This window comes from Acipenser ruthenus, chromosome 4 (assembly GCF_902713425.1).
Source record: "Acipenser ruthenus chromosome 4, fAciRut3.2 maternal haplotype, whole genome shotgun sequence".
NCBI classification, from domain to species: Eukaryota; Metazoa; Chordata; class Actinopteri; order Acipenseriformes; family Acipenseridae; genus Acipenser; species Acipenser ruthenus.
The window spans coordinates 49313627-49339810 of NC_081192.1; positions in this window are offsets into that span (position 1 = coordinate 49313627).

Here is a 26184-nt window from a genome sequence, read left to right on the forward strand (position 1 = left end):
CAAAAGAAACATATAAACAAAACGGACTAAACACTTAACAAACGGTGCACGGAGACAAACAAACACGGTGAGTACAAACAACTATTATAGTTACGCTTTCTTTCACTATTTAGTTTCTCCTTCTCCACACCCGTTCTCCACTCTCGAACACCCAACCCTGAGTGCAAGAAATGTGCGTCTATATATACTATTGTGCTGGGATTCAATTACTAATTAATTATTCACTTGAATCCCAGCACGTGAATTAATTCTGTGCAACCCCGTGCTCACATATTACATTTAACCAGCACGTGAAGTGATTTGTGCTCTCCTCGTGCCTAAATACAAATCTACACTTTTTAAATACACGTGAAACACAGACCCGTTTATATCCCGTGTACCAATCTATACACCAACATTTACACACGCAACATACATACACAGAACACACAAATGCACACAGGGGCGGGCACTTTGCCACATATACCCCCCCTTGTGCACAGCACACATGGCCTCAACGGCCACCTCCCCCTTTAAAAACCCAGCAGTCCAGGACAAAGTCTCGGGCTGGGAAGGGAGGCTTCAGTGGGCCCATGGCTGGCCATGCTGTCAGCACCCCTGCCGGTAGTGGCACGGCTGACAGCCTGTTGGTCCCGTCCTGCAGCGAAAAAGCTGCGGGGGCAGGTGGTCCCCCGACCTCCCCCTTCTTCGTAGCCGGCAGCTCCCTCCTGTGGGGCTCCGGCCACAAGAACTCCTGCAGCGAAACTGCTGCTGGGGAAAGTGGTCTCCAGACCTCCTCCCCCTTCTTCGTGGCCGGCAGCTCCCCTTTCTGGGGCTCCGGCCACCGTACTCCCTGCGGAGGTACGGGCAGCAGAGGCAGCTCCTGCTCCTCTGCTCCGGGCGGTGGCGGAGGCAGAGGCAGCTCCAGCTCCTCTGCTCCTGGCGGTGGTGGAGGCAGAGGCAGCTCCAGCTCCTCTGCTCCTGGCGGTGGTGGAGGCAGAGGCAGCTCCAGCTCCTCTGCTCCTGGCGGTGCTGGCTCCCTCTGCTGTGGCAGCTGGGCATGTGCGCGCCGTGCTGCCTTCAGCAGCATAGCTAGAGGCTGCTGGGGGACACCAGCATCCTGCCCTTCTCCCCCCCAAAAATTTTCAGGGGGTTGAGCCTGTAACTCCTCCCCTTCTGGCTCTTGGGACGGCACCAGCAGGTATTCACCCTCTGCTGGTGGAGGTGGGACCAGCAGGCATTCTCCCTCTGCTGGCAGCTTGGGTCCTACGGCTGTGGAAGCCCCGACTTCCCTCTTTTTGGGCTGTGGACGCACCGACTCCTCCCTTTTGGGCTGTGGACGCACCGACTCCTCCCGCTTGGGCTGTGGACGCTCAGGCTCCTCCCATTTGGGCTGTGGACGCTCAGGCTCCTCCCGCTCGGGCTGTGGACGCTCAGGCTCCTCCTATTTGGGCTGTGGACGCTCAGGCTCCTCCCATTTGGGCTGTGGACGCTCAGGCTCCTCCCGCTTGGGCTGTGGACGCTCAGGCTCCTCCCGCTTGGGCTGTGGACGCTCAGGCTCCTCCCGCTTGGGCTGTGGACGCTCAGGCTCCTCCCGCTTGGGCTGTGGACGCTCAGGCTCCTCCCCATAACTGCGGAAGGGACAGTGGGCGAACAGGTGATCCTGGTCGCAGAGGAGGCACCCCGACGATGGCTTGTTACATCGCCGTGGATGCCTGGCCCTTAGGCGGCACTCCTCCTCCCTGTCCTTCACCTCTTTATCTGTCTCCCGCTTGGGCTGTGGAGGCAAAACCAGCAGGCATTCACCCTCTGCTGGTGGAGATGGGGACAGCAGGTACTCCTCTGCTGGTGGTCCTGCTACCTGGGCTGCTGTTCCGTTTATCGTTGCCTCCAGGTAGCTGAGGAGAAACTCCACACCTTCCTCCAAGGTGTTTGGGGTGTGTTCCTGCTGATAGGCCTCCCATCTCTCACTGTCCATCATCCACAGGGCCCGAACGACTATGGGCAGAGCCTGGGCCTCCAGCCCAGCATTCTCCAGGAACCAGTCCCGCCATTTTGTGGCGTCTTCTGCCATTATATATATATATTTTTTTTTTTTTTTTTTTTTTTTTTTTTTTTACAAAACCCCTCCTGGTCTGACGCTTGGAGGCGCGGCTATCCCACTTCTGACACCACGTGTCACAAAGACGGCCAGAGTGGGTTGCGTCAGACCAGACAGGAATACACAGACAGAGACGGTGGTGATGATGAGCTGAGTGCAATGGCTGCACTCAGCGTTTATTAACAAATAAAAAGGTTTAACAGTACAAAAACAGGACACGGCACTGGTAGCCAAAAGAAACATATAAACAAAACGGACTAAACACTTAACAAACGGTGCACGGAGACAAACAAACACGGTGAGTACAAACAACTATTATAGTTACGCTTTCTTTCACTATTTAGTTTCTCCTTCTCCACACCCGTTCTCCACTCTCGAACACCCAACCCTGAGTGCAAGAAATGTGCGTCTATATATACTATTGTGCTGGGATTCAATTACTAATTAATTATTCACTTGAATCCCAGCACGTGAATTAATTCTGTGCAACCCCGTGCTCACATATTACATTTAACCAGCACGTGAAGTGATTTGTGCTCTCCTCGTGCCTAAATACAAATCTACACTTTTTAAATACACGTGAAACACAGACCCGTTTATATCCCGTGTACCAATCTATACACCAACATTTACACACGCAACATACATACACAGAACACACAAATGCACACAGGGGCGGGCACTTTGCCACATATACCCCCCCTTGTGCACAGCACACATGGCCTCAACGGCCACCTCCCCCTTTAAAAACCCAGCAGTCCAGGACAAAGTCTCGGGCTGGGAAGGGAGGCTTCAGTGGGCCCATGGCTGGCCATGCTGTCAGCACCCCTGCCGGTAGTGGCACGGCTGACAGCCTGTTGGTCCCGTCCTGCAGCGAAAAAGCTGCGGGGGCAGGTGGTCCCCCGACCTCCCCCTTCTTCGTAGCCGGCAGCTCCCTCCTGTGGGGCTCCGGCCACAAGAACTCCTGCAGCGAAACTGCTGCTGGGGAAAGTGGTCTCCAGACCTCCTCCCCCTTCTTCGTGGCCGGCAGCTCCCCTTTCTGGGGCTCCGGCCACCGTACTCCCTGCGGAGGTACGGGCAGCAGAGGCAGCTCCTGCTCCTCTGCTCCGGGCGGTGGCGGAGGCAGAGGCAGCTCCAGCTCCTCTGCTCCTGGCGGTGGTGGAGGCAGAGGCAGCTCCAGCTCCTCTGCTCCTGGCGGTGGTGGAGGCAGAGGCAGCTCCAGCTCCTCTGCTCCTGGCGGTGCTGGCTCCCTCTGCTGTGGCAGCTGGGCATGTGCGCGCCGTGCTGCCTTCAGCAGCATAGCTAGAGGCTGCTGGGGGACACCAGCATCCTGCCCTTCTCCCCCCCAAAAATTTTCAGGGGGTTGAGCCTGTAACTCCTCCCCTTCTGGCTCTTGGGACGGCACCAGCAGGTATTCACCCTCTGCTGGTGGAGGTGGGACCAGCAGGCATTCTCCCTCTGCTGGCAGCTTGGGTCCTACGGCTGTGGAAGCCCCGACTTCCCTCTTTTTGGGCTGTGGACGCACCGACTCCTCCCTTTTGGGCTGTGGACGCACCGACTCCTCCCGCTTGGGCTGTGGACGCTCAGGCTCCTCCCATTTGGGCTGTGGACGCTCAGGCTCCTCCCGCTCGGGCTGTGGACGCTCAGGCTCCTCCTATTTGGGCTGTGGACGCTCAGGCTCCTCCCATTTGGGCTGTGGACGCTCAGGCTCCTCCCGCTTGGGCTGTGGACGCTCAGGCTCCTCCCGCTTGGGCTGTGGACGCACCGACTCCTCCCGCTTGGGCTGTGGATGCTCAGGCTCCTCCCATTTGGGCTGTGGACGCTCAGGCTCCTCCCGCTCGGGCTGTGGACGCTCAGGCTCCTCCTATTTGGGCTGTGGACGCTCAGGCTCCTCCCATTTGGGCTGTGGACGCTCAGGCTCCTCCCGCTTGGGCTGTGGACGCTCAGGCTCCTCCCGCTTGGGCTGTGGACGCTCAGGCTCCTCCCGCTTGGGCTGTGGACGCTCAGGCTCCTCCCGCTTGGGCTGTGGACGCTCAGGCTCCTCCCCATAACTGCGGAAGGGACAGTGGGCGAACAGGTGATCCTGGTCGCAGAGGAGGCACCCCGACGATGGCTTGTTACATCGCCGTGGATGCCTGGCCCTTAGGCGGCACTCCTCCTCCCTGTCCTTCACCTCTTTATCTGTCTCCCGCTTGGGCTGTGGAGGCAAAACCAGCAGGCATTCACCCTCTGCTGGTGGAGATGGGGACAGCAGGTACTCCTCTGCTGGTGGTCCTGCTACCTGGGCTGCTGTTCCGTTTATCGTTGCCTCCAGGTAGCTGAGGAGAAACTCCACACCTTCCTCCAAGGTGTTTGGGGTGTGTTCCTGCTGATAGGCCTCCCATCTCTCACTGTCCATCATCCACAGGGCCCGAACGACTATGGGCAGAGCCTGGGCCTCCAGCCCAGCATTCTCCAGGAACCAGTCCCGCCATTTTGTGGCGTCTTCTGCCATTATATATATATATATTTTTTTTTTTTTTTTTTTTTTTTTTTTTACAAAACCCCTCCTGGTCTGACGCTTGGAGGCGCGGCTATCCCACTTCTGACACCACGTGTCACAAAGACGGCCAGAGTGGGTTGCGTCAGACCAGACAGGAATACACAGACAGAGACGGTGGTGATGATGAGCTGAGTGCAATGGCTGCACTCAGCGTTTATTAACAAATAAAAAGGTTTAACAGTACAAAAACAGGACACGGCACTGGTAGCCAAAAGAAACATATAAACAAAACGGACTAAACACTTAACAAACGGTGCACGGAGACAAACAAACACGGTGAGTACAAACAACTATTATAGTTACGCTTTCTTTCACTATTTAGTTTCTCCTTCTCCACACCCGTTCTCCACTCTCGAACACCCAACCCTGAGTGCAAGAAATGTGCGTCTATATATACTATTGTGCTGGGATTCAATTACTAATTAATTATTCACTTGAATCCCAGCACGTGAATTAATTCTGTGCAACCCCGTGCTCACATATTACATTTAACCAGCACGTGAAGTGATTTGTGCTCTCCTCGTGCCTAAATACAAATCTACACTTTTTAAATACACGTGAAACACAGACCCGTTTATATCCCGTGTACCAATCTATACACCAACATTTACACACGCAACATACATACACAGAACACACAAATGCACACAGGGGCGGGCACTTTGCCACATATACCCCCCCTTGTGCACAGCACACATGGCCTCAACGGCCACCTCCCCCTTTAAAAACCCAGCAGTCCAGGACAAAGTCTCGGGCTGGGAAGGGAGGCTTCAGTGGGCCCATGGCTGGCCATGCTGTCAGCACCCCTGCCGGTAGTGGCACGGCTGACAGCCTGTTGGTCCCGTCCTGCAGCGAAAAAGCTGCGGGGGCAGGTGGTCCCCCGACCTCCCCCTTCTTCGTAGCCGGCAGCTCCCTCCTGTGGGGCTCCGGCCACAAGAACTCCTGCAGCGAAACTGCTGCTGGGGAAAGTGGTCTCCAGACCTCCTCCCCCTTCTTCGTGGCCGGCAGCTCCCCTTTCTGGGGCTCCGGCCACCGTACTCCCTGCGGAGGTACGGGCAGCAGAGGCAGCTCCTGCTCCTCTGCTCCGGGCGGTGGCGGAGGCAGAGGCAGCTCCAGCTCCTCTGCTCCTGGCGGTGGTGGAGGCAGAGGCAGCTCCAGCTCCTCTGCTCCTGGCGGTGGTGGAGGCAGAGGCAGCTCCAGCTCCTCTGCTCCTGGCGGTGCTGGCTCCCTCTGCTGTGGCAGCTGGGCATGTGCGCGCCGTGCTGCCTTCAGCAGCATAGCTAGAGGCTGCTGGGGGACACCAGCATCCTGCCCTTCTCCCCCCCAAAAATTTTCAGGGGGTTGAGCCTGTAACTCCTCCCCTTCTGGCTCTTGGGACGGCACCAGCAGGTATTCACCCTCTGCTGGTGGAGGTGGGACCAGCAGGCATTCTCCCTCTGCTGGCAGCTTGGGTCCTACGGCTGTGGAAGCCCCGACTTCCCTCTTTTTGGGCTGTGGACGCACCGACTCCTCCCTTTTGGGCTGTGGACGCACCGACTCCTCCCGCTTGGGCTGTGGACGCTCAGGCTCCTCCCATTTGGGCTGTGGACGCTCAGGCTCCTCCCGCTCGGGCTGTGGACGCTCAGGCTCCTCCTATTTGGGCTGTGGACGCTCAGGCTCCTCCCGCTTGGGCTGTGGACGCTCAGGCTCCTCCCGCTTGGGCTGTGGACGCTCAGGCTCCTCCCGCTTGGGCTGTGGACGCTCAGGCTCCTCCCCATAACTGCGGAAGGGACAGTGGGCGAACAGGTGATCCTGGTCGCAGAGGAGGCACCCCGACGATGGCTTGTTACATCGCCGTGGATGCCTGGCCCTTAGGCGGCACTCCTCCTCCCTGTCCTTCACCTCTTTATCTGTCTCCCGCTTGGGCTGTGGAGGCAAAACCAGCAGGCATTCACCCTCTGCTGGTGGAGATGGGGACAGCAGGTACTCCTCTGCTGGTGGTCCTGCTACCTGGGCTGCTGTTCCGTTTATCGTTGCCTCCAGGTAGCTGAGGAGAAACTCCACACCTTCCTCCAAGGTGTTTGGGGTGTGTTCCTGCTGATAGGCCTCCCATCTCTCACTGTCCATCATCCACAGGGCCCGAACGACTATGGGCAGAGCCTGGGCCTCCAGCCCAGCATTCTCCAGGAACCAGTCCCGCCATTTTGTGGCGTCTTCTGCCATTATATATATATTTTTTTTTTTTTTTTTTTTTTTTTTTTTTTTTACAAAACCCCTCCTGGTCTGACGCTTGGAGGCGCGGCTATCCCACTTCTGACACCACGTGTCACAAAGACGGCCAGAGTGGGTTGCGTCAGACCAGACAGGAATACACAGACAGAGACGGTGGTGATGATGAGCTGAGTGCAATGGCTGCACTCAGCGTTTATTAACAAATAAAAAGGTTTAACAGTACAAAAACAGGACACGGCACTGGTAGCCAAAAGAAACATATAAACAAAACGGACTAAACACTTAACAAACGGTGCACGGAGACAAACAAACACGGTGAGTACAAACAACTATTATAGTTACGCTTTCTTTCACTATTTAGTTTCTCCTTCTCCACACCCGTTCTCCACTCTCGAACACCCAACCCTGAGTGCAAGAAATGTGCGTCTATATATACTATTGTGCTGGGATTCAATTACTAATTAATTATTCACTTGAATCCCAGCACGTGAATTAATTCTGTGCAACCCCGTGCTCACATATTACATTTAACCAGCACGTGAAGTGATTTGTGCTCTCCTCGTGCCTAAATACAAATCTACACTTTTTAAATACACGTGAAACACAGACCCGTTTATATCCCGTGTACCAATCTATACACCAACATTTACACACGCAACATACATACACAGAACACACAAATGCACACAGGGGCGGGCACTTTGCCACATATACCCCCCCTTGTGCACAGCACACATGGCCTCAACGGCCACCTCCCCCTTTAAAAACCCAGCAGTCCAGGACAAAGTCTCGGGCTGGGAAGGGAGGCTTCAGTGGGCCCATGGCTGGCCATGCTGTCAGCACCCCTGCCGGTAGTGGCACGGCTGACAGCCTGTTGGTCCCGTCCTGCAGCGAAAAAGCTGCGGGGGCAGGTGGTCCCCCGACCTCCCCCTTCTTCGTAGCCGGCAGCTCCCTCCTGTGGGGCTCCGGCCACAAGAACTCCTGCAGCGAAACTGCTGCTGGGGAAAGTGGTCTCCAGACCTCCTCCCCCTTCTTCGTGGCCGGCAGCTCCCCTTTCTGGGGCTCCGGCCACCGTACTCCCTGCGGAGGTACGGGCAGCAGAGGCAGCTCCTGCTCCTCTGCTCCGGGCGGTGGCGGAGGCAGAGGCAGCTCCAGCTCCTCTGCTCCTGGCGGTGGTGGAGGCAGAGGCAGCTCCAGCTCCTCTGCTCCTGGCGGTGGTGGAGGCAGAGGCAGCTCCAGCTCCTCTGCTCCTGGCGGTGCTGGCTCCCTCTGCTGTGGCAGCTGGGCATGTGCGCGCCGTGCTGCCTTCAGCAGCATAGCTAGAGGCTGCTGGGGGACACCAGCATCCTGCCCTTCTCCCCCCCAAAAATTTTCAGGGGGTTGAGCCTGTAACTCCTCCCCTTCTGGCTCTTGGGACGGCACCAGCAGGTATTCACCCTCTGCTGGTGGAGGTGGGACCAGCAGGCATTCTCCCTCTGCTGGCAGCTTGGGTCCTACGGCTGTGGAAGCCCCGACTTCCCTCTTTTTGGGCTGTGGACGCACCGACTCCTCCCTTTTGGGCTGTGGACGCACCGACTCCTCCCGCTTGGGCTGTGGACGCTCAGGCTCCTCCCATTTGGGCTGTGGACGCTCAGGCTCCTCCCGCTCGGGCTGTGGACGCTCAGGCTCCTCCTATTTGGGCTGTGGACGCTCAGGCTCCTCCCATTTGGGCTGTGGACGCTCAGGCTCCTCCCGCTTGGGCTGTGGACGCTCAGGCTCCTCCCGCTTGGGCTGTGGACGCTCAGGCTCCTCCCGCTTGGGCTGTGGACGCTCAGGCTCCTCCCGCTTGGGCTGTGGACGCTCAGGCTCCTCCCCATAACTGCGGAAGGGACAGTGGGCGAACAGGTGATCCTGGTCGCAGAGGAGGCACCCCGACGATGGCTTGTTACATCGCCGTGGATGCCTGGCCCTTAGGCGGCACTCCTCCTCCCTGTCCTTCACCTCTTTATCTGTCTCCCGCTTGGGCTGTGGAGGCAAAACCAGCAGGCATTCACCCTCTGCTGGTGGAGATGGGGACAGCAGGTACTCCTCTGCTGGTGGTCCTGCTACCTGGGCTGCTGTTCCGTTTATCGTTGCCTCCAGGTAGCTGAGGAGAAACTCCACACCTTCCTCCAAGGTGTTTGGGGTGTGTTCCTGCTGATAGGCCTCCCATCTCTCACTGTCCATCATCCACAGGGCCCGAACGACTATGGGCAGAGCCTGGGCCTCCAGCCCAGCATTCTCCAGGAACCAGTCCCGCCATTTTGTGGCGTCTTCTGCCATTATATATATATATATTTTTTTTTTTTTTTTTTTTTTTTTTTTTACAAAACCCCTCCTGGTCTGACGCTTGGAGGCGCGGCTATCCCACTTCTGACACCACGTGTCACAAAGACGGCCAGAGTGGGTTGCGTCAGACCAGACAGGAATACACAGACAGAGACGGTGGTGATGATGAGCTGAGTGCAATGGCTGCACTCAGCGTTTATTAACAAATAAAAAGGTTTAACAGTACAAAAACAGGACACGGCACTGGTAGCCAAAAGAAACATATAAACAAAACGGACTAAACACTTAACAAACGGTGCACGGAGACAAACAAACACGGTGAGTACAAACAACTATTATAGTTACGCTTTCTTTCACTATTTAGTTTCTCCTTCTCCACACCCGTTCTCCACTCTCGAACACCCAACCCTGAGTGCAAGAAATGTGCGTCTATATATACTATTGTGCTGGGATTCAATTACTAATTAATTATTCACTTGAATCCCAGCACGTGAATTAATTCTGTGCAACCCCGTGCTCACATATTACATTTAACCAGCACGTGAAGTGATTTGTGCTCTCCTCGTGCCTAAATACAAATCTACACTTTTTAAATACACGTGAAACACAGACCCGTTTATATCCCGTGTACCAATCTATACACCAACATTTACACACGCAACATACATACACAGAACACACAAATGCACACAGGGGCGGGCACTTTGCCACATATACCCCCCCTTGTGCACAGCACACATGGCCTCAACGGCCACCTCCCCCTTTAAAAACCCAGCAGTCCAGGACAAAGTCTCGGGCTGGGAAGGGAGGCTTCAGTGGGCCCATGGCTGGCCATGCTGTCAGCACCCCTGCCGGTAGTGGCACGGCTGACAGCCTGTTGGTCCCGTCCTGCAGCGAAAAAGCTGCGGGGGCAGGTGGTCCCCCGACCTCCCCCTTCTTCGTAGCCGGCAGCTCCCTCCTGTGGGGCTCCGGCCACAAGAACTCCTGCAGCGAAACTGCTGCTGGGGAAAGTGGTCTCCAGACCTCCTCCCCCTTCTTCGTGGCCGGCAGCTCCCCTTTCTGGGGCTCCGGCCACCGTACTCCCTGCGGAGGTACGGGCAGCAGAGGCAGCTCCTGCTCCTCTGCTCCGGGCGGTGGCGGAGGCAGAGGCAGCTCCAGCTCCTCTGCTCCTGGCGGTGGTGGAGGCAGAGGCAGCTCCAGCTCCTCTGCTCCTGGCGGTGGTGGAGGCAGAGGCAGCTCCAGCTCCTCTGCTCCTGGCGGTGCTGGCTCCCTCTGCTGTGGCAGCTGGGCATGTGCGCGCCGTGCTGCCTTCAGCAGCATAGCTAGAGGCTGCTGGGGGACACCAGCATCCTGCCCTTCTCCCCCCCAAAAATTTTCAGGGGGTTGAGCCTGTAACTCCTCCCCTTCTGGCTCTTGGGACGGCACCAGCAGGTATTCACCCTCTGCTGGTGGAGGTGGGACCAGCAGGCATTCTCCCTCTGCTGGCAGCTTGGGTCCTACGGCTGTGGAAGCCCCGACTTCCCTCTTTTTGGGCTGTGGACGCACCGACTCCTCCCTTTTGGGCTGTGGACGCACCGACTCCTCCCGCTTGGGCTGTGGACGCTCAGGCTCCTCCCATTTGGGCTGTGGACGCTCAGGCTCCTCCCGCTCGGGCTGTGGACGCTCAGGCTCCTCCTATTTGGGCTGTGGACGCTCAGGCTCCTCCCATTTGGGCTGTGGACGCTCAGGCTCCTCCCGCTTGGGCTGTGGACGCTCAGGCTCCTCCCGCTTGGGCTGTGGACGCACCGACTCCTCCCGCTTGGGCTGTGGATGCTCAGGCTCCTCCCATTTGGGCTGTGGACGCTCAGGCTCCTCCCGCTCGGGCTGTGGACGCTCAGGCTCCTCCTATTTGGGCTGTGGACGCTCAGGCTCCTCCCATTTGGGCTGTGGACGCTCAGGCTCCTCCCGCTTGGGCTGTGGACGCTCAGGCTCCTCCCGCTTGGGCTGTGGACGCTCAGGCTCCTCCCGCTTGGGCTGTGGACGCTCAGGCTCCTCCCGCTTGGGCTGTGGACGCTCAGGCTCCTCCCCATAACTGCGGAAGGGACAGTGGGCGAACAGGTGATCCTGGTCGCAGAGGAGGCACCCCGACGATGGCTTGTTACATCGCCGTGGATGCCTGGCCCTTAGGCGGCACTCCTCCTCCCTGTCCTTCACCTCTTTATCTGTCTCCCGCTTGGGCTGTGGAGGCAAAACCAGCAGGCATTCACCCTCTGCTGGTGGAGATGGGGACAGCAGGTACTCCTCTGCTGGTGGTCCTGCTACCTGGGCTGCTGTTCCGTTTATCGTTGCCTCCAGGTAGCTGAGGAGAAACTCCACACCTTCCTCCAAGGTGTTTGGGGTGTGTTCCTGCTGATAGGCCTCCCATCTCTCACTGTCCATCATCCACAGGGCCCGAACGACTATGGGCAGAGCCTGGGCCTCCAGCCCAGCATTCTCCAGGAACCAGTCCCGCCATTTTGTGGCGTCTTCTGCCATTATATATATATTTTTTTTTTTTTTTTTTTTTTTTTTTTTTTTATTACAAAACCCCTCCTGGTCTGACGCTTGGAGGCGCGGCTATCCCACTTCTGACACCACGTGTCACAAAGACGGCCAGAGTGGGTTGCGTCAGACCAGACAGGAATACACAGACAGAGACGGTGGTGATGATGAGCTGAGTGCAATGGCTGCACTCAGCGTTTATTAACAAATAAAAAGGTTTAACAGTACAAAAACAGGACACGGCACTGGTAGCCAAAAGAAACATATAAACAAAACGGACTAAACACTTAACAAACGGTGCACGGAGACAAACAAACACGGTGAGTACAAACAACTATTATAGTTACGCTTTCTTTCACTATTTAGTTTCTCCTTCTCCACACCCGTTCTCCACTCTCGAACACCCAACCCTGAGTGCAAGAAATGTGCGTCTATATATACTATTGTGCTGGGATTCAATTACTAATTAATTATTCACTTGAATCCCAGCACGTGAATTAATTCTGTGCAACCCCGTGCTCACATATTACATTTAACCAGCACGTGAAGTGATTTGTGCTCTCCTCGTGCCTAAATACAAATCTACACTTTTTAAATACACGTGAAACACAGACCCGTTTATATCCCGTGTACCAATCTATACACCAACATTTACACACGCAACATACATACACAGAACACACAAATGCACACAGGGGCGGGCACTTTGCCACATATACCCCCCCTTGTGCACAGCACACATGGCCTCAACGGCCACCTCCCCCTTTAAAAACCCAGCAGTCCAGGACAAAGTCTCGGGCTGGGAAGGGAGGCTTCAGTGGGCCCATGGCTGGCCATGCTGTCAGCACCCCTGCCGGTAGTGGCACGGCTGACAGCCTGTTGGTCCCGTCCTGCAGCGAAAAAGCTGCGGGGGCAGGTGGTCCCCCGACCTCCCCCTTCTTCGTAGCCGGCAGCTCCCTCCTGTGGGGCTCCGGCCACAAGAACTCCTGCAGCGAAACTGCTGCTGGGGAAAGTGGTCTCCAGACCTCCTCCCCCTTCTTCGTGGCCGGCAGCTCCCCTTTCTGGGGCTCCGGCCACCGTACTCCCTGCGGAGGTACGGGCAGCAGAGGCAGCTCCTGCTCCTCTGCTCCGGGCGGTGGCGGAGGCAGAGGCAGCTCCAGCTCCTCTGCTCCTGGCGGTGGTGGAGGCAGAGGCAGCTCCAGCTCCTCTGCTCCTGGCGGTGGTGGAGGCAGAGGCAGCTCCAGCTCCTCTGCTCCTGGCGGTGCTGGCTCCCTCTGCTGTGGCAGCTGGGCATGTGCGCGCCGTGCTGCCTTCAGCAGCATAGCTAGAGGCTGCTGGGGGACACCAGCATCCTGCCCTTCTCCCCCCCAAAAATTTTCAGGGGGTTGAGCCTGTAACTCCTCCCCTTCTGGCTCTTGGGACGGCACCAGCAGGTATTCACCCTCTGCTGGTGGAGGTGGGACCAGCAGGCATTCTCCCTCTGCTGGCAGCTTGGGTCCTACGGCTGTGGAAGCCCCGACTTCCCTCTTTTTGGGCTGTGGACGCACCGACTCCTCCCTTTTGGGCTGTGGACGCACCGACTCCTCCCGCTTGGGCTGTGGACGCTCAGGCTCCTCCCATTTGGGCTGTGGACGCTCAGGCTCCTCCCGCTCGGGCTGTGGACGCTCAGGCTCCTCCTATTTGGGCTGTGGACGCTCAGGCTCCTCCCATTTGGGCTGTGGACGCTCAGGCTCCTCCCGCTTGGGCTGTGGACGCTCAGGCTCCTCCCGCTTGGGCTGTGGACGCACCGACTCCTCCCGCTTGGGCTGTGGACGCTCAGGCTCCTCCCATTTGGGCTGTGGACGCTCAGGCTCCTCCCGCTCGGGCTGTGGACGCTCAGGCTCCTCCTATTTGGGCTGTGGACGCTCAGGCTCCTCCCATTTGGGCTGTGGACGCTCAGGCTCCTCCCGCTTGGGCTGTGGACGCTCAGGCTCCTCCCGCTTGGGCTGTGGACGCTCAGGCTCCTCCCGCTTGGGCTGTGGACGCTCAGGCTCCTCCCGCTTGGGCTGTGGACGCTCAGGCTCCTCCCCATAACTGCGGAAGGGACAGTGGGCGAACAGGTGATCCTGGTCGCAGAGGAGGCACCCCGACGATGGCTTGTTACATCGCCGTGGATGCCTGGCCCTTAGGCGGCACTCCTCCTCCCTGTCCTTCACCTCTTTATCTGTCTCCCGCTTGGGCTGTGGAGGCAAAACCAGCAGGCATTCACCCTCTGCTGGTGGAGATGGGGACAGCAGGTACTCCTCTGCTGGTGGTCCTGCTACCTGGGCTGCTGTTCCGTTTATCGTTGCCTCCAGGTAGCTGAGGAGAAACTCCACACCTTCCTCCAAGGTGTTTGGGGTGTGTTCCTGCTGATAGGCCTCCCATCTCTCACTGTCCATCATCCACAGGGCCCGAACGACTATGGGCAGAGCCTGGGCCTCCAGCCCAGCATTCTCCAGGAACCAGTCCCGCCATTTTGTGGCGTCTTCTGCCATTATATATATATATTTTTTTTTTTTTTTTTTTTTTTTTTTTTTTTTACAAAACCCCTCCTGGTCTGACGCTTGGAGGCGCGGCTATCCCACTTCTGACACCACGTGTCACAAAGACGGCCAGAGTGGGTTGCGTCAGACCAGACAGGAATACACAGACAGAGACGGTGGTGATGATGAGCTGAGTGCAATGGCTGCACTCAGCGTTTATTAACAAATAAAAAGGTTTAACAGTACAAAAACAGGACACGGCACTGGTAGCCAAAAGAAACATATAAACAAAACGGACTAAACACTTAACAAACGGTGCACGGAGACAAACAAACACGGTGAGTACAAACAACTATTATAGTTACGCTTTCTTTCACTATTTAGTTTCTCCTTCTCCACACCCGTTCTCCACTCTCGAACACCCAACCCTGAGTGCAAGAAATGTGCGTCTATATATACTATTGTGCTGGGATTCAATTACTAATTAATTATTCACTTGAATCCCAGCACGTGAATTAATTCTGTGCAACCCCGTGCTCACATATTACATTTAACCAGCACGTGAAGTGATTTGTGCTCTCCTCGTGCCTAAATACAAATCTACACTTTTTAAATACACGTGAAACACAGACCCGTTTATATCCCGTGTACCAATCTATACACCAACATTTACACACGCAACATACATACACAGAACACACAAATGCACACAGGGGCGGGCACTTTGCCACAGGACCACACTCGAAAGTCAACAATAGACCAACATTTATCATCAGAAAAACACAGAAAACGAAAGGCTGAGATTGACGGCTATGAGACGACGTCCTCCAGTAAAAAAACGTAAGGGGAACGGAAATTATGAACGCCGACAAGATGTTATTTTCAATTTGACAGAGGCATTTGTTTGTGCCAATATTCCCCTGGAAAAAATGGATAATCCCAAACTATTTGCATTTCTGAACAAACAAGTAATAAATGCAGGAGCAATTCCTGAAGATGAAAATTGTACAACTGGTAAAGATGTCTGACAGTGTATCTGTAGTTACCAATGAGCCTACAAATGCAAAAGATCAGTATGTTTTTCACATTTTGTTTATTCTCCAAGGACTATAGAATACCTTCGAACTGAAAGTAATATTAGCCGATACAATTAATCTGCACTCTGTGAATTAATCATCGTGGCACAGGGCGTTGTGAAATGTTTAAACGCATTTGAAGTTCATTTTAATAATGTGACTAGATTTGTCTCCAATAATGCCAGTTACATGATCAAGGCATACAATGACATTCTTCGAGGTTTACTGCCAAATTTAGTACATTTGACTTGTAATGCCCACATAATAGCCCTTGCCAGCAATATCTGGGCAAATGATTTTCCAAAAGCAGACAAGCTGGTTGCAACCGTTAAGTAAATTGTTTAAACATTGCCCAAGCAGAAAACTACGTTTTAAAGACCACATGACAGAAGCAATCCAACAAGAAGGCTGTACTTTACCCATACATAACACAGTGAGGCACTTAGTATTCTGCTGCTGAATATCATTCCAAATACATCCCTTTCATGCAGGCTTCGTGCAAAGTTTAAAATCTCAACTCTCCCTAATTGCGACGCATGCCAAGGGACTGGTGGATCTGATTCAGTGGTTTGAAAGCCATGAAGTGAGAGTCCATCAAACATATAATAAAGTTGCAGAATTAATAAATACATGCCAAGCAATGGCATAAGAGGTACACAGTACAGGCTCCGCAATAAACAAACTATGTGTAAAAACCTTCCATGACGTTCTAATTACTACAACCTGGATCAATGCAAAAAGAAACCACGTTTTTTTAAACTTTCTGATGGAAGTAAGGATATTTGACCCACAAGTGTGTAGTTTGGATCTGGAAGCCCTCCCATTATATTCTATGTCAGGATTTGATGCTGACTGTAAATCAGAAATGGACAAATACCTACCATATGCAAAAGAAAAAAGCAGTAGAATGACTTTGAATGAATTTTGGATTAAAGCTGAAGAATTATTTCCCAATTTAACATGAAAGGCTAAAATATATTTGTCAGTTGTTACCAATTCTGTAGATGCTGAAAGAAGTGTTTCTTCTTATGGCCAAGTTTTTACAAAACAACGTCAATCTATGAAAGAAGGCAGGATTAACCAACTGAGGATGCTTAAGTTTAATAGAAACATTTAATGCAGAAATATTATTATAGAAAGAAATATTTTCTTTCATGAAATTGTAAGTGACACTTAATGTGCTGCTTGTGAACAACTTAGCATTATTATTATTATTATTATTATTATTATTATTATTATTATTATTATTATTATTATTATGTTTGTAATATATATATTACAGCTTTGATGTTATGAGTTCAGTATTTTATATAAATTGTTCCGGGAATCAGTGCTGTTTTTTTAAATATTTTGTTGACAAATTAAGTGTTCCTACTAGTAAACTGAAACATTTAAATTATTTATTTACACATTCTAAGAAATAATATTGAATAAGACGTATTAGTAATAAAGGGATGCATGACTAAATAAATGTCCATGGCTGCTGCTGCCGCCTAATCAACGCGCCAATACGCATTAATAGAATGACTAATTGAGATGATTAAAGGAATCGGGAGATTATTAATCAATAAGTGGTTTAATTAAGCAGACTACATGACCACCTTGTGGTGGGAGGAATGAAGTGCAGCCTAAGAAAGCAGGTCACGTAAAACGCAGGACCCTAGACATAGTCAATGTTACAAATAAATTCTGTGAACTTTTTTGTGAAATGTTTATGACACTTTACACAGCTTCTAATAATGTTAATTTTTGTAAGTAACATCAGTTTTTTGTCAGGATTGTCACATTTTGGACCTTTCTCCAGATATTTTATAATACTGTACTTGACAAGATTTCACTTTATTACTGAAGCAGTTTAAACTCCATAAAGTAGATAAGATTGACTTTAAGTACTTGTTTGAAGCAAAGAATGATGCCATGTAGAATCCAACAATGTATTTATTGCAGACCATGTATAACAAGCATGGAAAAAAATAAACTAGTAGGAGGAGCTATACGTGGAAATATGATTTGCACAACTTAAAGTAATAAAAACTCACAGAATGGAAAACAAGTGACAAACAAAATGGAGACATAAGACAAATACCTAAGAATATGAGGGACCTGACTGAAAAGCCTAGACAGAAATTTGGAGGAGCTTTGATGCAGCAGTGGACTGACTAGAGACGATGATGACAATGATAGAGAAATCATAAAACATTAATAAGCGCTTGATGGTTTTGTATTCAGTTGTGTTTGTGCATGTCACAAAGACAGCCGGAGTGGGTGGCATCAGACCAGAAACAGGAAAATAAACAGAGAGAGATGTGGAGTTTGTGAAGCTGAGCGAATGCTTTCGCTCAGCATTTAATAATTACACAGAACAGAAAATAAAAGGGTTGAACAAACAGAAAACACAGGGCACGGCACTTACGCCAAAATAAAAAGACAAACAAAACGTACTACACTTAAACAGACAAACGAACAAACACGGTGAGTGAAAACACTTACTATTTTATTATTCTTTTCGTTTATTTTAACTCCTCTCCACACCCGTTCTCCACTCACCGAACACCCAACCCCGAGTGAAAGAAAATGTGTTTATATATACTGTTGTGCTGGGATTCAATTACTAATTAATTATTCACTTGAATCCCAGCACGTGAATTCATTACGTGCAACCCCGTGCTCACATATTACATTTAACCAGCAGGTGAAGTGATTTGTGCCCTCCTCGCGCCTAAATACAAATCTACACTTTTTAAATACACGTGAAACACAGACCCGTTTATATCCCGTGTACCAATGACTATACACCAACATTTACACACGCACGCACCATACAACACATAATATGCACACAGGGGCGGGGCACATTGCCACAGTGCACTACATACATGCATGATAAATGCTGCAGAAATACAGTGTTATGAAAAATATATTTGTAACATAGTGGAGGCAACTTACAGCTATATTTATACGTAAAACATGATGGAATGGGCATATGGATTGATGGTTTATCACACAAATAGTTCAAGCTGGACAACAGAACTTCATAAAATATTTACTGAGAACCTATACTTTTCCTGTTGAGCAAGAGTGAATGTTTGCCATATACTTTTATAAGGGAATTGTTATATAATTCTGTTTTAAGTATGTGTGGGTGTCTGCATATGTGTGGGTGAATTCTGTAAATACAATTATATTAACAGGCTGTTTTTATTTGCTCTGAACAGGTAATACATCACTGAAAAATCAGCAATTAAAAAATCTGTAACAAACACCAACATTCTAAACCACACAAATGCTTAGATTTACAGAAATCACAAAAATCAGTCACAACTAACACCTGAACTTGAAATCTAAGTGTATGCATTTGGTGGCAATTGTTTTGGTGAGTGAGAACTCTGTCAATGTTAGGACTATTATTTAGAAGTATTGGCTAGTGTAGCTGATACCTAGATGTCCCAGATCTGTTTCGGCCTACCTCTAATTGCAGTGCTATTGCAGTGTTGTCTGCTTGCCTGACTGAGTTCCTACATGGCTGTCCAGCAACTTTTACAAGCTCAATTCTAGAAACAGAGGTTTTTTATTTGTTAGCTGTTGTCATTGCTTCGGGGCTACTAGCATCACATCTATTCACTTAGATGGATGTTGTTTACAGCCTCTGTTAGGTATAACATTGTGATTTCCATTTGTTGTTCACATATAATGGATCTTTGAGATTTAATTATATCACCTGAGATCTCCAAACCCAGACCAATGCTATCGTTTGTGTTACCCACTGTTCATTTTAACAATGTGTTTTGCATTGGTCTGCAAAGCGTATTGTGGTGTGACAGACAAATTGTTTTGCTATAGGAGCCTGTGACGGGGTACTGCCCGTCTTTATGATCAATGTTGGGACTGGCAGGGAGGGGGTTAAAATTCCTCCCTGCCAGAAAAACATGTGAGAATGTGGCTGGAGCCCTAATTGACTAATCAGTAATTATTGAATAATTGGGCTCCAGCCACAGGGGATAAAAGCCAGGGGAGAGGCCCTGGCTGGGAGAGAGTTGGAGAGTGGTAGAGAGAGTTCTGGAAGGAGTGTGTTTTGTTTGTGCTGGTTTTTTCTGTTCCAGTGAAGGCAACGCCCAGCCTGGAAGCTTTATTTTGTAAGTTTTTGTTTTGTGGTTGTATTTTGTGTTTGAAACCTTTTTGTTTGGCCCTTGTGCCTATTTATTTTGTATTTTTGTTTATTAAAAACTTTATTTTTGAACTTAAAACTGTCTCTGAGTCTCAAACCTCGGTCCATCCTGTCACATTTGGTGTCAGAAGTGGGATAGCGCCACCTGGAGGCTCAGAGCAGTAATTTTTTTTTTTTTTTCTTGAATTTTGGGAGTTTTTTTTTTTTGGAAACTTGATTTAAATGGGGAAGAAGAGCAGACAGCGGCAAAGGCAGGAGAAGCAGCAGCCGAAGAAATGTAGGCTGCTGCAACGACAGCCACCCCAGCTGGAGGACCCAGCCAGTCTTTTCCCCTGGTGCTCCTGGTGCGGGAAGGAGGATCATCAGTGGAGGTCCTGTCCAGACGGGCTACCAGCTGACTGGTGTGGGTACTGTGAGGTGGATGGCCACAACTGGGCAGGATGCCCCCACAATCGGGACCAGGAGCAGCTGCAAACCCCGTCATCGGCAGCCACCCCACCACTTCCTACATCACCGCCTTCACCACCATCCCAGGAAATATGGGACTGGTTGATGCACCCTGAGGCAGACCTCTCCCACGACCTCCCCATAGTTGTCAACACGCTGTGGCGTCGAGATGGGGGGAGGTGGGAAAAGTGGGAGGAACAGCATCACCCGGCGTCCTTCGCAGAGCTGGCCCTGATGGTCATTAATTACCTGGCGGTAGATATGGGAGACGCCCCAATCATTCCAATAAAGAAGGTGGAGCTGTCGTCCCGAGAGCCAGAGAGGGGTGAGCCATCGTCCCGAGAGCCAGAGAGGGGTGAGCCATCGTCCCGAGAGCCAGAGAGGGGTGAGCCATCGTCCCGAGATCCAGAGAGGGGTGAGCCTTTGTCCCGAGAGCCAGAGAGGGGTGAGCCGCTGTCCCGAGAGCCAGAAGGGGAGGAGCCGCTGTCCCGAGAGCCAGAAGGGGAGGAGCCGCTGTCCCGAGAGCCAGAAGGGGAGGAGCCGCTGTCCCGAGAGCCAGAAGGGGAGGAGCCGCTGTCCCGAGAGCCAGAAGGGATGGAGCCGCTGTCCCGAGAGCCAGAAGGGATGGAGCCGTCGTCCCGAGAGCCAGAGAGGGGTGAGCCGCCGTCCCGAGAGCCAGAAGGGGAGGAGCTGCCGTCCCGAGAGCCAGAAGGGGAGGAGCTGCCGTCCCGAGAGCCAGAAGGGGAGGAGCTGCCGTCCCGAGAGCCAGAGAGGGGTGAGCCGCCGTCCCGAGAGCCAGAAGGGGAGGAGCCGCCGTCCCGAGAGCCAGAAGGGGAGGAGCTGCCGTCCCGAGAGCCAGAATGGGGGCCGCTGCCGTCGCCCAGAGAGGGGGAGCCGCTGCCTTCGCCCAGAGAGGGGGAGCCCGAACGTCCACAGCCCGAGAGGGAGGAGCCCGAACGTCCACAGCCCGAGAGGGAGGAGCCCGAACGTCCACAGCCCGAGAGGGAGGAGCCCGAACGTCCACAGCCCGAGAGGGAGGAGCCCGAACGTCCACAGCCCGAGAGGGAGGAGCCCGAACGTCCACAGCCCGAGAGGGAGGAGCCCGAACGTCCACAGCCCGAGAGGGAGGAGCCCGAACGTCCACAGCCCGAGAGGGAGGAGCCCGAGCGGGAGGAGTCGGTGCGTCCACGGCCCGAGCGGGAGGAGTCGGTGCGTCCACGGCCCGAGCGGGAGGAGTCGGTGCGTCCACGGCCCGAGCGGGAGGAGTCGGTGCGTCCACGGCCCGAGCGGGAGGAGTCGGTGCGTCCACGGCCCGAGCGGGAGGAGTCGGTGCGTCCACGGCCCGAGCGGGAGGAGTCGGTGCGTCCACGGCCCGAGAAGGGGAAGCCCACAGGCCCAGGGCTGAAGGGACCCGCAGGGGAAGAATATAGGCTGTTCCCACCTCCACCGCCAGCAGAGGGGCAACAGTCGGAGCTGTCTATCCCTCCACCGCCAGCAGATGGGGAACAACCGGAGCTGTTTCTCCCTCCACCGCCAGCAGAGGGAGACGAGTTGCTGTTCCCGCCTCCGCCAGCAGAGGGAGACGAGTTGCTGTTCCCGCCTCCGCCAGCAGAGGGAGACGAGTTGCTGTTCCCGCCTCCGCCAGCAGAGGGAGACGAGCTGCCGTTTCCGCCTCCGCCAGCAGAGGGAGACGAGTTGCTGTTCCCGCCTCCGCCAGCAGAGGGAGACGAGTTGCTGTTTCCGCCTCCGCCACTAGAGGGAGAGGGGCCGCCGTTCCCGCCTCCGCCAGCAGAGGGAGACGAGCCGCCGTTCCCGCCTCCGCCAGCAGAGGGAGCCGGGCCGCCGTTCCCGCCTCCGCCAGCAGAGGGAGCCGGGCCGCCGTTCCCGCCTCCGCCAGCAGAGGGAGCCGGGCCGCCGTTCCCGCCTCCGCCAGCAGAGGGAGCCGGGCCGCCGTTCCCGCCTCCGCCAGCAGAGGGAGCCGGGCCGCCGTTCCCGCCTCCGCCAGCAGAGGGAGCCGGGCCGCCGTTCCCGCCTCCGCCAGCAGAGGGAGCCGGGCCGCCGTTCCCGCCTCCGCCACCAGAGGGAGCCGGGCCGCCGTTCCCGCCTCCGCCACCAGAGGGAGCCGGGCCGGCGTTCCCGCCTCCGCCACCAGAGGGAGCCGGGCCGCCGTTCCCGCCTCCGCCTCCCGAGGGTCCGCTGCTGCTGCCGTCGCCTCCCGAGGGTCCGCTGCTGCTGCCGTCGCCTCCCGAGGGTCCGCTGCTGCTGCCGTCGCCTGGGGTTGCCAGGGATCCTGCTTCGCCTGGGGTCGCTACACTGTGGCCGGAGCCCCACGGAGGGGAGTTGCTGACCATGAAGAGGGGGAGGGAGGTCAGGAGACCAGCTCCCCCAGCTGCACTTTCGCGGCAAGATGGTGTGTGGCCGGAGCCCCGGAAGAGGGAGCTGCTGGCCACGAAGAATTGGGTGGTGCCGGACGTCCCACCATGGCCACCCCCATGGACACTGTGCTTCCCCCTCTTCCGGGACTGAGACTGAGGGGGGAGGTGGCCATTTAGGCCATGTTGTGCTTGGCACAAGGGGGGGGATATGTGACGGGGTACTGCCCGTCTTTATGATCAATGTTGGGACTGGCAGGGAGGGGGTTAAAATTCCTCCCTGCCAGAAAAACATGTGAGAATGTGGCTGGAGCCCTAATTGACTAATCAGTAATTATTGAATAATTGGGCTCCAGCCACAGGGGATAAAAGCCAGGGGAGAGGCCCTGGCTGGGAGAGAGTTGGAGAGTGGTAGAGAGAGTTCTGGAAGGAGTGTGTTTTGTTTGTGCTGGTTTTTTCTGTTCCAGTGAAGGCAACGCCCAGCCTTATTTTGGAAGCTTTATTTTGTAAGTTTTTGTTTTGTGGTTGTATTTTGTGTTTGAAACCTTTTTGTTTGGCCCTTGTGCCTATTTATTTTGTATTTTTGTTTATTAAAAACTTTATTTTTGAACTTAAAACTGTCTCTGAGTCTCAAACCTCGGTCCATCCTGTCACAGAGCCTTACTGCTATCTATTGCAAGTTGGGGGGATTGACAGAGGAATGTAGCAATATGCTTATTTTATGTTTTATTATTTGTTACCATGTTAGTGCAACTGATTACCAGTATACCATCCATACAATTGTGATATGAAAATGCTACTACTCTACCAAAGGCTCATTTAATTATAGCCACACGGTTATTACCTGGCACCTTATATGGAACCATTTCAATGCCACTTTAGTACCACTTATTTTTCTATTAAGATTACTTGAGGTTTATTTATGCTGTAGCTGTTTGGGGGATGCTAGTTAGTGGGGTGGTGGCTGTCGGTGTGGTTTGAGTAAGCTTCAGCTCTGGCAGTCATTTCTGTGACCAAGGACATTATGAGGGCTAAATAAAACTCTAATGTCCATTAATCCTAGTGCAATACATGATACCTGTCTGACAATATGGAAGTAAAAAAATGGTTTTGCGGTGGCTTCATAGAACAGCCTCCAGTCATAAATCCATCCTTTCTAAAGAGAGCAGCAAGCAATTGATCTTGGTTATTACCAGTTAATGCATATCAGAGTGTCTGTGGATGGGAAAGGATATAGTAACAGTGGATCTATGATCATTTCAGTTTACAATGTAAATGTATATAAGGCTACTCTTTCTCATAATGCCTTGACTGCTGGATTCACCAGTTTTCTTTTAAGTCTATGTTTATTATCCCCCCTTTTCCACTTGCCTTTTGCCAGATGAAGCAGCCACTTTTCTTAAATTTGGTGCATATTAAATGAAAATTCATAAACATATGTTTGCATTTATTGAGACTTACTGCAGATTTGTTATACAGCACTGAGCCTTATTAATATATTATTTTCTTTCCTGATGATCCTAAAATGTCTTCCTTGTTTTTACATGTTCACCCTGAAAAAAAAAGGCTGGATTGGAAATGTGTCATAATGCTAGAGCTTCGGCTTTGCAATATAAAAGTTTCATTTTAGAAACAAAAAAACACGGCCTGGACCAGGATTCCGTTGTGCTGACAATTGGCATAAAAAAACAACAACTTCTGAACGTAATTAAAGCTAAATGCAGAAACCAAGTCAATTTGGTCCTCTCAACTTATCAGCATTGACAGCTGCACTGTTCACACAGCAGAGAAGCTTTCAAAGATAGTGTTAAGGTGTGCAAAGGTGGATTCACAAGTAGAAAATAGTTTGCTTTGGTGAAGCTATGCATATGTTCAGAGTATTTAGTCTATCAAGAACCTGTCAACCAACTATCAATGATGATGGATGAAAGACGTTTCTCCACATGATGTGATTTGAAGGGCTGCCTTTGTATGACCCATGTTGTTTTTTTGTTTTTTTTGTTTTTGGTTGAGTATACAGCTCATTTGCCACATGTCAGGAAAAGAAAGAGGGCATATATTTGACAGAACTGTAAAGAGCATCAGATATTTAGACTACTAGATTGAGATGAGGTAATATAGTGGACAAAAACGAGAAAAATTGCATGGAGTTTTTTTTTTTTTTTTTATTATTATTATTATGATTACCATTACTGTCAATCCACATACCAAGCAAATACCGTAGCCACTGCACATACTAGATTATTAAATAGTGCCACAGACACCTTTTGTAATCCATTTATTTAAAGCAGTCGTACTAAGAAGTGCAGAGGTTGCTGTATGTATCTTTGGATAATCAAGCTGAGCGTCTATATTCCAGATAGGGTTCACTTTTATTACAGGACATGGCAGAAAATAACTCTGGCACCCTAGTCTTTGCTAGCAAGCCACATGGCCTGTGTTAATATATCTTTGCTGATACAGTCTGGGCCATAGATGGTACAATCCAACAATATGTGGTATAGCTTTGTGAATGGAGAGAAACTAGTGCCTAAAACACATAGTTCTACAGGGGCTGCCTCCCCCCAGAATTCCTGTAAAATGTACTGCTATAACTTTCTAGTGCAGTCTTCATAGGAAGTAATAGTAACTAACACCAAAGGGTTATGGCTGCTTATATTTCTATTATTTCTATTGCCAGGGCAGATGTTGATTTTAATACTGATTTCTTGTGGTTGCCCAAATAGGAAACCAGAGTTGCTTGAAAATATACAGTGCCGTGAAAAAGTATTCCCCCCCTGTCTAATTTTCTGCATTTTTGCATATTTTTGACACTGAATGTTATCAGATCTTCAGCCAAAACTTAATATTAGGTAAAAGGGACCCTGAGTGAAAAAATAACAAAAAAAATTGATACATATTTATTTATTAAAGAAAGTTATGCAACACCCAATGCCCCTGTGTGAAAAAGTAATCGCCCCCTTAGACTCAATAACTGGTTACGCCACCTTTAGCAGCAATAACTGCAACCAAACGCTTCCTGTAGTCACTGATTAGTCTCTCACAGCGCCGTGGAGGAATTTTGGCCCACTCCTCCATGCAGAACTGCTTCAACTCAGTGACATTTGTGGGTTTTCGATGGTCCAGGTCCTGATGCAGCAAAGCATCCCCAAACCATGACACTACCACCACCATGCTTGACCGTTCATATGACGTTCTTACAGTGGAATGCAGCGTTTGGTTTTCGCCAGACATAACGGGGCCCATGTCAGCCAAAAAGTTCCACTTTTGACTCATCTGTCCATAGAACATTGTTCCAGAACTCTTGCGGATCATCCAGGTGCTTTTTGGCAAACTTGAGACGAGCATTCATGTTCTTCTTAGTGAGCAATGGTTTCCGCCTTGCTACTCTGCCATGAATCCCATTTTTGCCCAGTATCTTTCTGATGGTGGAGTCATGAACACTGACCTTAGCCGAGGCGAGAGAGGCCTGCAGATCCCTGGATGTTGTTCTAGGGTTCTTTGTGACTTCTGGACGATTTTACGCCTTGCTCTTGGAGAGATTTTGGCAGGACAGCCACTCCTGAGAAGATTCACTACTGTCCCAAACTTTCTCCATTTGGACAATATGAACCTCTGACTGAGGTTCGGTGGAGCCCCAGAGCCTTAGAAATGGCTTTGTAACCCTTTCCAGACTGATAGGCATCAACAACTTTTTTCCGGAGGTCTTCAGGAATTTCTTTTGTTCGTGGCATGATGTGCCTCTAGAACCTGTGTGCTGACAACTTCACTCTGATGGTAAGGGCCAAAGTTAGTCAGATTTATATTGGGCAGGGCTGGCCCAAATCAGGCCTGGTTGTTAACCAAAGTACTCAAACAGCTGACCCTAATTATCCATTTAATTGGATTGAGTTAAATTTTTTCACACCTGAAGACTGCATGTTTGCTTACCTTGCACACCAAACAAATGAAAGAAGCACC